Below are 12841 nucleotides of genomic sequence, written 5' to 3' on the forward strand. Positions count from 1 at the left end.
AGTTAACAATAGAAAAGTGTAAATATAGGAGGTTTTTTTAAGGTTTCTATACACTTGGCTTCAGGCAGTTTGAGAAAAATCGGACTTTCGTGTGAATCTGACAGTTATTGAGTAAAAAATATTTCAAAGGGAAAGAGGAAGTCCTCTGCTCCCTCAGGCTGAGGATCGCTGGACTCAATTACTTTTCATCTGCACTGCAAACATTTGTAAAAAGGTGAATGGAGCACGGAGAAGGTTACGCACACATTTCAAGATAATGTACTTTTATTTATATGTTACAAGGCTGACGATGAGTTTATGCCCTTGTTCTAAATCTGCATTAATATATACGCACGGATCAGGCGTGACATAATGAGCACTGATAGGGGAAGTGAATGCATCATTTATCTCTTCATCATAGCACCTGTTAGTGGGTGGGAGACATTAGGGAGCAGGTGAGCTTTCTGTCCACAAAGCTGATGTGTTAGAAACAGGAAAAGGGGAAAGTGTGAGGACCTGAGCGATTTGACCAAACTGTGATGGATAGATGGGTCAGAGCGTCGAAAACCTGCAGCACCTGTGGGGCGGGCAGAGTGGTCCAAGGAAGGAACGAGTGGTGAGCCAGTGACCAGGTCATGAGTGTCTGAGGATCCACAGAGAAGACTCAGAACATCACAGTGTGTGGGTCTGCATAGCTGCTGACCACACTGGAGGCACGAGCTGAGCTTTGTTGCAGACCATGTACACGCTGTCATGGTGACCGCACACCCTGATGGCTGTGGTCTCTTGCAGCACAAAGCAAAGATGGTTCAGGAGTAGTGTTGGTCAAGTTACTTGAAAATCGTAATTAGTTACTCATTACTGATTACTTCTCCAAAAAAGTAATCCTGTTACTTTACTGATTACTTATTTTCAAAAGTAATTAGTTACTTTATTACTTAGTTACTTTTTAAAAACAGGATGCACAACCCGAGTACGTAATGAAGCAGTAGACCTTTCAGCCCAATTCTATTTTTTCTGCATATTTCATCATATAAAATGTAATTAAATTAAAAAATCTCTTTATAAAACTTGTTTTATGAGTTTTAATCTTTTAACTTTATGCTCATTGCATCAAGCAAAAATTAAGTTATATGCAACAGTCTCTGACTGGAAGAAATTAGTTTAACATTTAAACCTTTTCTGCTTGTTCCAGCATATAAAATACACTCAATCTTCAAATAGATGCAAGTAAAACACAGCAAACAATAAATAAAATCAAAGATTCAGCTGCACTAAGTCCTGTCGCTCTTGTTCAGCAGGAGTGGGGCGGGTGGAGGTTTGCCCGGTGATGCAGCGGTCATGTCAGTGGGGGGATCCGGGGGGTTCTCTGTGAATGTCACATTCCCGTGGCAGCGTGTTCGGATTTGAAGTTTTCATTTTCGCTGTAAAAAGAAGTTTTCAGAGTGCACAGTGGACGCTAATGTTTTGTCACTCTTTACAGAACCAAACTCAAGTAATGTGAGTACATCCACTCTTTAAACGCTGCACGGTCATACTGTCTCCCGCACTCAAATGATCCATTGTTGATCCGAACACGACCGTTACTGTTGCACGCTCGCACGTCATTGTCTTGAGACACTCTCACAAACAAAATCACGGTTTAGTAACACAGTAAAGTAACAGTAATCTAATTACTTTTTTGCAATAATAATCCCTTACTTTACTGGTTACTTGAAAAAAGTAATCAGATTACACGCGTTACTACCCATTTCTGTTCAGGAATGGTTTGAGGAGAACAAATTCTCCAGATCTCAGTGACAAACAGGTCATGGAGGCCCGACCTCGTAGCTTACAGGACTTTTGCTAAGATCTTGGTGCAGATACCACAGCGCACCTTCAGGGTTCGAGTGGACTCCATGCCTCGACTGGTCAGGGCTGTTTTGGCAGCAAAAGGAGACCAACACAATATTTGCATAGTTTCAAAAGCTAGCCTCAGTGTTTTCTGCCTCAGAATATTTACGTCTGACTCAAAATGTGGAGAAAATGTGAAAATCTCTGACCGTACAAAGAAAAATCCCACTTCACTTGCCACATCATTCTGAATACAGTAAAAATGCAACTTTTAAATGGTACTTTCACTTTGGAGATAACAATCTCTGTTAGACAAGGCAAGATCAAAATGTGAGCAGTTATACATCCTTTCAAGTTTATGCCGCTCCCATACCTACATCGTGCTTGTCATGATCGAGCGCGATCCAAGCTGAACGTGGGACTTTCAACAGTGATGCTGGATTTAATCTTCACAGAAGACGGCGGCCCACTGGAGTCGTTATCTGATGTCGTTTCCTGTTTCATCTAGTTTTCACATTTGCTGACGTCTTCTTCTTCATCATCATTGCGGCGCTATCGTTCCGACGGCATGAGTAATCATATGTGTGAAATTGGTTCGAAGTTTGATGGCTTTCTTTGTCTCTGAGTGTAAAACTGGTCGACGTGCAAATAAAAATCAGTGAAGTAAAAGAGACAGGCACTCTTCGGTTTGAACAAAAAGCACTCCCTGGGGCTTTTTGCCAGGCATTAATGAGGCTTTTTATTCCAGACAAAGTAGTCCTAACTGTCTGTTTGTGTTTTTTTTAAGAGTAAGAATCTGCAGAGGGTTACTCGAGTCCAAGTCTTTCTGCCTTGGAGAGTAAAGTGGAGAACTTATTTTCAGTCTTCTAAGTCAAAGCCACTATCGTCACCAAGATGCCAAGAGGGGCAACAACTGCTCTTCCGGAAACTTTCCTGTCACTAAAAGTCAATCTTTGACCCCCTAAAAACAGACAAATGAGGACTTTTCGGCTGTTGTGAGAAAGCAGCGGCCACATTCACTCAGCATAAACTTACATTTCCTGCAGCGTCTTTTTAATTTGATCTTCTTCACCCGACCTGCACTCTGAGCTGTGCCAGAGTGCAGATGGGGTCACGCCTCCCATCTTGTTTTGCTGTGTTATCAGCTGAGAGAACCGGTGCCACCCCAGATTAAGGAGCGCTCCTCGCCTTCTTCGGCTTACGCTGCCGAGGCTGCAGAGTGATCTGTGCTGCTGAACAGCTGGAGGCCTGGAAAATGTGCTTCGGCTGGTCGGCTCATTAGACAATTTTCACAGAGCAACGGCAGAGCTCGAGCAACAGATATGCCGCAAGCAAATTTTCATCTTAGTGCGTCATTAAAGCTTTTTGTCCTGCATTAGATTTGCAGAAATTTTCAAACATCTTTCTCTGAAAGCCAGTGGGACGGGTGATTATGTCATTCAGCTGATCTCATTTCAACAAAGCTGATGGCTCTGAGGACGTTTCAAGGTCAAGTGTTTTGTTTATTTTTCATCCAGAAAGGTCTTTTTGACACAATGTGCCATTTTAGTAGAAGAGCTGTTTCTTCACACAAAGATGATCATTTTTTCTCCGATTATTGTTCCAATAAAAGCTGGCAGTGAGGTAGTGGCTCTTTTACAAAGCTTGTCAGCTGCACGGACAGGAGTGAAGTCTGAGAAATGCAAAACGGCTTCACACAAACTACAGAAAATATATTTATTAGTATGAACTGGTGGGTCAGTGAGGCTGGTCTGGTGTGGAAGTTCCCACTGAGGGACAATTTACCTGATTTAAACAGCTCATCAGCCTTTCAGCATACGGCTCACCTGCTCGAACCTGTGAGTCACTGCAGTCATCAGTTTGCATTTGAATGGGGTCAAACTGGCCGTTAACTGTAATAAATTGGCAGGAATCACAAATCTGTGGCCGTCTACATGCACAGAAATGAACTGCTTACATTCAGAATCCAGACAGAACCTCATAGATTTGTAATTCAACAATTCCTCCACAATTAGTGACGTAGTTGATGCAGGACGGCAATTTCACTGCAAAGTTTCATGACAAAATGCTTTGATATAGGAATATAACCACAATACAACCAGTAGGCAACCAGCTCGTTATTGTAAACAGGCAGGTTGGTGTTGAGTTCCGCTCATCACTGCAGACTCACTGCACTTTGCAAACCTTTGCCAGCCTCAAAGTTATTCAGACTTTGATTGTTTGGAGACTGGTTTCCTCCCACTCCAAACTTCTGGGAGACCTGTTGGTCACTGCAGCTGCTTCCAGTCAGCTCAATACAGAGAAATTCACTGTAAGCAGTGGACAACCATCTTAGCTGCAAGGAGGTCGTTGTCCTCTTTTTAGTGACTGAGTCATTATGTTTCTGCATTTGTTTTTTAACTAGCAAACCAGAATACGAGTGATATGAAATCTACCCAAAGGTTGCACCTGGTCAGCTAGTGTGTGTCACTTGACTTATTATTTATTGTGAGCTTGTGCGTACCCTAGTTATCATTTGTGTCTTGTTGTCCTTGTAATAGTTGGTATTTACATTACTCTTAGTTGAGTGGTTGTTTAGTAATGAAGAAGTCTTTTCTGTGGCTCTTTGTTTCTGCTCTTGTTCGTTTCAGCTGACGTGCAGGTTGCTTCTAGTTGTTTTCCTCTTGTCTTCCTTTCTGTCCAAGTCCTGTCGTTTGTCCTTTGTCTTTCTATATTCCCCGTCTTCCCCGTTCCTCCCCAGTGTCAAGGTAACCCTCGTTCCTCATTTACTTTTGTCTTCCTGCTTTATTTTGGTAACTTGTGTTGTGTTTCCTTCCCCTGCCTTGTTATGTCTATAGTGTTCAGCTGTGCGTCCCACCTGTTGTCTCTCATCTCGTTATCCTGTGACTGAATATATCGTCTCGGTCTCCCTCTGTTCAACCTGTTGTGTTTCCTCTCTGAAAATTCCTAGTGTTTGGAATTCTTGTTCTTGCCCTAGTTATTGTTTGTTTTTTGTTTTTTTTGTTGTTGTTTTTTTTTTAAATGACATCAGAAACAGCAGTATGCGACATTACGTGATGGCAGAGCTTCAGTTCATCCTTTGTCATTTTTTTTTTTTTTTTTTTAATAAATAGGACAGGGGGAATGAATGAGAGAAAGAGGGGGAGAGAAAGAAAGAAAACCAAAGGGGAGAAGAGACGGTGAGAAGGGGGGGAAGAGAGAGAAAAAAAAAAAAAAGAAAGAAAGAAAAAAAAAAAAAAAAAAACAAACAAACAGAGGAGACAGCAAACAACAAAGAGCAACATAATAATAGAGAAAACAAAGCACCATCACAATAAACTAGCTAGTCATAGATATCAGTAGATACTAAATAATAAACGATATTGTGCAGCACGCAAGATAGACAGCGCACAATGTGCTTTGAGGCAGCAGCCAAGAAAGCTTTAGTCCGCGTCTGTGAATACCCATGTGTACACCTGTGTGCATACCTGTGTGGATCAGCATGCTTGCATTCCAAAGGTTTCTCCATGTAATGATCTGCTAGGGAGTGTGGGTGGGCCACAGCCCCGTCCTCCAGGGTGTGAAGCGGGTATGGAGGAGATCAAAACTCCAGACATCCAGAGGCCCCCAGAACACAAGAGACCATGGAAGACCAACAGAGGGGCAGCCGCGCCACTGTTCCAGTAAGAGCTGAGGAGAGTCCCAGATGAGGGCTCGCCCAGCAGCCGCGGAGCAGAAGCCAGGGGGAGTTGCAGTGACGCGCCCGTGAGCTCCGCCGGCCCCCAGCTGTGCCTGAGTGACCGAGCCCCAGGCCGAGAGGCCGGGGGCACCCCACCTCCAAAGGGGCCCGAGCGAGTCCCAGGCCCCAGGCCCCGACAAGCGGCCGCCAAGGAGTGAGCCGGTGTGTACCCGGACGCCCACCCCCAGACACAAAGAACCACCAACGCACCGACACCTGAGGGAGTCCGCCACCGGCAGGGAAAGTGGTGGTGGGTGGAGATAGGCCTCCAAACCTTGGAGGGCCTGAGGTGTCCCCAGAGAGGTGGCGTCTGATACCCAACCTGACATATAGACACAGACATACAGGCACACACAGACACAAACATCCATTCCCACCCTCATGCTCTCATATGCACTCACTCCACACTCAACCAACGTGGAGACAGACATAAAGAGACGCTGTACACACAATCACACTCCACTCCCCAAGCATACTCTACAAACCGGGTCTAGGTACCCTTGCCCCTGGAGGGGGGAATTGCACCCAGACCCAGGTGGTGTTACCCTTTTCCCTGCGGTGGGGAGAGGCAGACCATCCCGACTCCGCAGCAGCAGGGAGGCCCCACACCCCAGACCGCAGTCGGACGGCCAACTCCTCCTACTAGCCCTCCCGCTCCAGCAGGCCGCAGAGAATGGGGGTGGGAGAAGACTCCAAACCTCCCTCCACCCGCTCATTGTAGTGTTGATGCATATGTGTTCTAAGGTGCAATTAAAACCCAGGAGGGCATGGAGCTACCTGCCAAGGAGCAGCAGGTAAGCGCATAGTCCCTCCTGCTAGCCCTCAATGACTAAGTGTATTTAAAATTGAGAGGTGGGCAACGACGTCAGGGGTGAGGTATACACCCTGATGGTAATTTGGACTCCGTGATTGTGCCCACCCCCAAGATCCTATATGTATGTGTAATGAGAGTGTGAATAATGTGAATGTCTAAGTTGTGGGATAAAATTGAGGCAGAGGCAGCCAGAAGGGGACAGAGGGGGGGGTAGCCTCCTCTGCACCCTGGTGACATACCCCTACTCCAAGGCCCTGCATGTGTGGGTGGTTGTGGAGGAGCGGGAAGAGGGAGGCAGCTGGAGATGGGGAGGGAAGGAAGGGAGGGGCAGGTAACCCTAGTTATTGTTTGGATATTTGGAGTAGGGGTGGGTTTTTATAATCGATTTATCGATTAAAATCGATTCTGGCTTGGATAACGTAAAATCGATTCATTAAAATCCTGAATCGATTTTTTAATATTAATTTATTTTGTCCGAAATGCCAGAATCTCAGGTGAAAGATCACAAAATTTCAACAACCACCAAACAGCTAAGACAGTAAATGAGAGCAGGAACACGGCTTCTGCACAAAGACGTAAACACACAGCGCGGACCCGCGGATCAGAATCAGTGAGATGTCGCCTTTCTCAGCTGACGGTCGGGGCTGAAAGCCGACAGCTCGCTGATTCTGATCCGCGGGTCCGTGCTGTGTGTTTACGCCCTTTTTGCGCTGATCATATGGCTGTTAGTTTGATCTCTCTCCGAACAATATTGACCAAACCAGCAGCAAAAGAAGATCCAAACTACGCTTCACATAAACATCGTCATGAATTCCCTCTGACTTTTGCTGACTTTTCAGTATAAAAATCACACTTCATGCACAGCTCTCTCTCTCTCTCTCTCTCTCTCTCTTTTCTGCATTATTCGCTTGTTTGTTACGCACAAGTCTACTGTTGTTTACAGCACTGTCGGCCGACGTTTTTTTTCCCTTTTACTTACTTCCGAAAAGTAAACCTAATTTCTGCCGTTCAATATTGAACAAATTTAAACTTTTTAAAATTAAGCAAAATGCAAAACGCTTAACCGTGTCTCTAATAAAACCGCTGTAACTTCAGAGGTAATGTTCATGTGTTGATTAATGGTTTTCTTTCGTTTTTGATGTACTGCAGAATATTTTTATAAAATCCCAGGAAAATCACCTTCATGTTTTTCTGTGTTTTATCTTCAGCTACTTTGACACAAAGGCCTCTGCTGTGACGCTTACACCTGTGATAAAGTCTTGCGTGTGTCAGCTTCCTTTTTATTGATACAAAAATATGTAAATGTACTGATCTGAATTATAATACTGTCAAAATTTCCCAGATTCAAATCGAATTGAATCAAATCTAATTAAATCGAATCGTGGATCGAATCGATTCGGGACCTTGTGAATCGGAATTGAATCGATTCTAGAAATCAGTGACGATACCCAGCCCTAATTTGGAGTTTTGTGAGTCAGCATTATGTAGCATGACATACCTGTGGCTTCGACTCCTCTCTTCTCGTGTCTCTGGTGGGAGGGACTATAACACACACGAGAACACTGCTCGTTCACACTACAGATAAAAAATGGTAAATGGCCTGCATTTGTAAAGCGCTTTTCTAGTCCCTAAGGACCTCAAAGCGCTTTACACTACATTCAGTCATGCACCCATTCACACACTGGTGATGGCAGCTACATTGTAGCCACAGGTGCCCTGGGGCGCACTGACAGGCTGCCGGACACTGGCGCCACCGGGCCCTCTGACCACCACCAGTAGGCAAACACGGGGTTAGTATCTTGCCCAAGGATATTTGGCATGCAGCCAGGAGGCAGCCTGGGATCGAACCACCGACCTTCTGATTAGTGGCTGACCTGCTCTGCCACCTGAGCTACAGCCACCCCTAGTGTGCTCTAGTGTGAACGCTCAAAGCGGCCGCATGCGCAAAAGAAGACATCACACACAACGCGCTCTGTTTAGACCCAGAGCAACAGTATTGTTTCACTGATGGCCTTAATATAAAGACTTCGGACTTCACGTTTCCCAATTTTTGCTTTAAGTTATTTTGTTATTTACATAATAATGTAAATAACCTAATAATGATCCTTATTGCTGTTTTAGAGGAGCGCTGCTTCAAAGGATAGCTGCAGATTTCTGTCAGAATCTGCAGATTATACAGTACAAATAAAATGTTCACGTTTCTCCAACGTTGTCTTCCCAGCAGTTTCACCGGATGGCCAGGAAGCGTTCACGATGTCTTCTCCGGAGCTGATAATTGGCGTCTGTCTTGTGTCAGTGACGTAAAAGACGGATTTAATGCGACTTGACCGTTCACACAGCGGTCGCTTTCTGAAACATCGGATATGTATCGGATTCAGGACCACATACGAAAGTGACCCAGATCGGATTTGAAAAATATCGGATTTGTGCCGTTCACCCTGTCATACCATGATCGGATATGGGTCACATAGGGTCAAAAAAGTCGGATTTGATCCGCTTTTGCCTGCAGTGTGAACGTAGCCTTAGAAGCAAGGAAGTTGACTTGTTCTCTCTTGGGAACTGGCTGCACCTGAGAGAGGGGCGTGGCCTCTGGTATGAAAAGGTCTGCTTCCCCACACCTGATAAGTGTATGTTTTTGGGTGTTGCTATTTTAAACACTACATAAAACTCCACCTGCAGAAATGAAACTGCAGGAACGCTGTGCACCTCTCGTTGGGACGCTGTGGGAGTACTCAGGCTGCGCTCCTTGTTGAGGTGATTGGACAACAGTATTTTTATCCCTGCAGATCTCCTGTGCACATCAATACTTCCTGACCCATGCAAAACTGCATTTGTTGTAATTAGAAACATAAAAAGGTGTGTCTGTGTTTCGATAGCACAGCGGTCTGTCAGTTGGGTTTGTGCTGATCAAGGGCTTTGTGCAATGCTGGAATTCTCTCCCTCTGTGCGCTCTGAGGTGCCAACATTTTCTTTCTTCGGGCTTTGGACTGAGCGCTTGCTGGCTGCGATCAAAAACCGCTCCATTTTTCTCTCCCACAATGCTCACATGAATCACATGAATAACCCGACATACAGTGGTATCACAGTGGTTGTATTCACACGAGGGAACAATGGTCACATTCATGCATGACTAAGTAACAACTAAATGATGCGGAGAGGGTGAACGTCTGTTAAAGGGCATTGTTGTGGCTAATGTTTGATTCAGTCCTTTTATGAGCTGTGAAGGGCATCTTTGTCCTGAATTTCTGACGCTAGTATGTGCATGCACAAAAAGGTCAAAGTCTACAGTTCGGTCTTCTGATCTCAGAAGGATCATTTCTATTGCTGATTCTCATTTTCTCTTTAATTGGCCTCTTTTAGCATTTTGTTTTGGTTGCAATGAAAAGTTGTGAGCGCTAAATCAAATTGAATTTGCTAATGCTACACCTGCTGGAGGTAATTGAATCTCTAAACTTTGTTTGAAGTATTGAGAAACCTTTAATGAATTGTTGCTCTTAACAGCAGGAGGTCTGCTGTTCAAGCTGTGGATTAATTAGCTGCAGGTGTTCAGCGTAGGAAAGAAAAGCATTCCCTGCTCTGTTACAGAGGAAAGAGCAGCAATTTTATAATTACTGGTGGTTGCTTGGCAGCAAAGCAGTTGGATTAAGCTTAAAAGTATTTTAATGGCCTTTTCGATCACCCTATACTGCCAGGGTATGGATACTTTATTTATCGTTAGGGTAGCTGTGCAGTCGGTTTGGCTGCATAAATGCAAATGTTGGGACTAAAGCCTGATTAAAAATCTTACATTGGTGACCATTTTCACAGGCTATGTAGAGCTCAGGGCCTGGCACGACCCACGAGGGTGTAGTCTCCCAATAAGCAAAACAGCATTTCACTACTGTGCAAAACATAGCACAAATATGGACTTGTTGAAGGTTTGTGCTTCTATTGCTGCTGTTTCGTGAAAGCCTCTGTGCACTGGGTGTTGATGCACCAGGTTTGGGTCACAAGTCAGACAGGTCTCCAGGACTCATCATGTATAAATGCTTTTAAAAGACCCCTCAGTGCCTCATTTACCCACAGTGGGAGGGCATACTTTTTCAGCACTGTTGCAGGATAAATGTTGTTTCATGAACCTGATCAAGTAGATTTGGGTGCTTAAAGTGAACAAAACACTGCAGAGCACAAAACATGACTCATGACTGACAAACATCCAACTTGCTCCACTACCACTCCTCCAACATCCACACTTTGCATGTCTTCAAAAGATGTTTTTTCTCTTGGCACCCAGTAATATCAAGCATCAATGCACCAGTGCAGAAGGGCACCTTGGTACAGCTTTGCAATCATTGGTACCTGACATAACACCAGTATTTAACACCCTGAAATATATATTACATGTTGCTTGATTGAAGAAAGAAAGAGAAGGAAACCAACCAAAGCACAACCAAATGTAAACAGGCTTATCCTCAGTCACTGGCATTTAGGACACTGCCGCCAATTTGGCAGCTATAACAGGTACCCATATGGAAAAGATATAAATCTTATAAAGTTTGTATCTGTCTTGTGTGAAACTTGTATGAAAAGCATATAAGAGTGAAAACAGATATAAGATCCCTTGAAAAATTATATAATGAAACTTGTATGTTTTGGATACTTACTAAAACAATGTATGAAAGTAATGAGAAAGTGGCCACTTTCATGAGTAATCACGTATAAGTTTTTACTATTTCTTTTCCATATGGGTAGTCACTGTGAAATGAATAACTAAAGCCCCATTCACATAAGTCTACAGTCAGTTTTTTCAGTGCAATGCAATTGTTTTTATAAAGTGCTAAATCCCAACAAATGTAGTTTCAAGGTGCTTTATACTGTAAGGTAAAGACCCTAAAGTAATACAAAGAAATCAGAGAAAACCCCGACATCATATGACGCCCTTTGGCGACAGTGCGAAGGAAAAACTCCTTTCAACTGGAAGAAATCTCCAGCAGAGTGGCACGTTTTCAAGCACAACCTCCAGCAACCACATCAACCAGTTGGTGCCAGTTTGCCCAGCAATCAGAACCCTGTGTGTCTGAGGCCTGAAGCATTTGAGCTGAACTAAACTTTTTTGGATGCTTGCTAATGTTTCAGGTCTCTTAAGACTTCAATGCTCTGACTCAGAACCCACACAGCCAGCAAACAATGAATTAAAAAGAACACAAAATTTATATGATGCATCCATTTTCCTCCAGTTGGGGTCACAGGAGCCTAGCTCAGCTACCATGGGGTGGGGGGCGGGGTACACTCTGGACAGTCTGTCGCAGGGCTCACGCACACAAAGGGCCAAATAGTGGATCTGAACTTGGGACCTTCTTGCTGTGAGGCAACTGTCCTGATCACCTAACTGCTGCACCAATTGCACGAGAGGGACACAGAACTGTGGTTGATCCACAAGAAAATCTTTACAGCCTGAGACACGATACTGAAAGCTAAGCTGTAATACAAACGAGTTAAGGGATAAAGCTGCCGGTGCGCTGTATTTGTGCTGAAACCCCAACGACGTTAGTCGTCCAAGCAGCTGGACACCACCGTTTATCAAAGTACAATAAAGGAGGAGGAAACAGTTCATTTGGTGGGGTCTATTTTCACATTTGATGCTGTAGCATCTGAGGCAGCAGGATGATTTATGTGGGAGTGAGTGGAAAGAGACTACACCGTGTGGGCTCATGGAAATGAAGGAACATGTCCCCCAGTTTAAATAGGATTTTGGCCAACCATGGAGCTCAGCGGCACACAGGAATAAGATATATCAGGTTCTGCACATATATACACACAGAGAGACTGCAGTACATCTTGGTTGAGTCTATTTGTCACGGGGTTTCTTTCATAAGAAAGTTAAGCTTAGGCCTGGGCCCTGTATCACAAAGCCAGGCTCTCCTGGGGTCAGCTGCCGCATGCAGCCTTACTCTGGCCATTCAGGCTCACGATCCATCAGCTGCTAACACCAGGCTGGTAATCTGCCGGCTCTATTAACTCTGTTTTTCATTCTAGCCACGAGAATAAGAAGAGTAAAGGCGCAACATGGTGAAAGGTAGATGTAAGTACTAAAAGTACTTGACTAAACATAGAAGCAAAGAAATTATTTCAAGGATTTAAAGTTTGGCCATATAATAAGTGCATGAATGAACAGAAATGCATTTAAAATGCAAGACTTTGATCTATCAGTATGCATGTATATATGTATAAATATAGATAGATAGATAGATAGATAGATAGAGATATAGAGATATAGATATTTATGTAATAGCAATATAGCTTATCAGGAAAATGCTGAAATTGCTGTGTTTCCTCTCGGTTTTCTCTTTTCCTTAAACACTAAAATACTGATGCTGTGCAGTATGAAACCATAAGTATACCACATAAAGATGATATACTGTATATTTTATTTAAAATGCTCGCCAGCATAAAGCCAATCACCCTTTTGAATTTAACCATGACCATATCTTTTCTTCTTCAGAAGAAGATTCGATCAA

The sequence above is a fragment of the Simochromis diagramma genome, unplaced genomic scaffold, assembly GCF_900408965.1.
Source record: "Simochromis diagramma unplaced genomic scaffold, fSimDia1.1 OVJJ01000216.1, whole genome shotgun sequence".
Lineage (NCBI taxonomy): Eukaryota > Metazoa > Chordata > Actinopteri > Cichliformes > Cichlidae > Simochromis > Simochromis diagramma.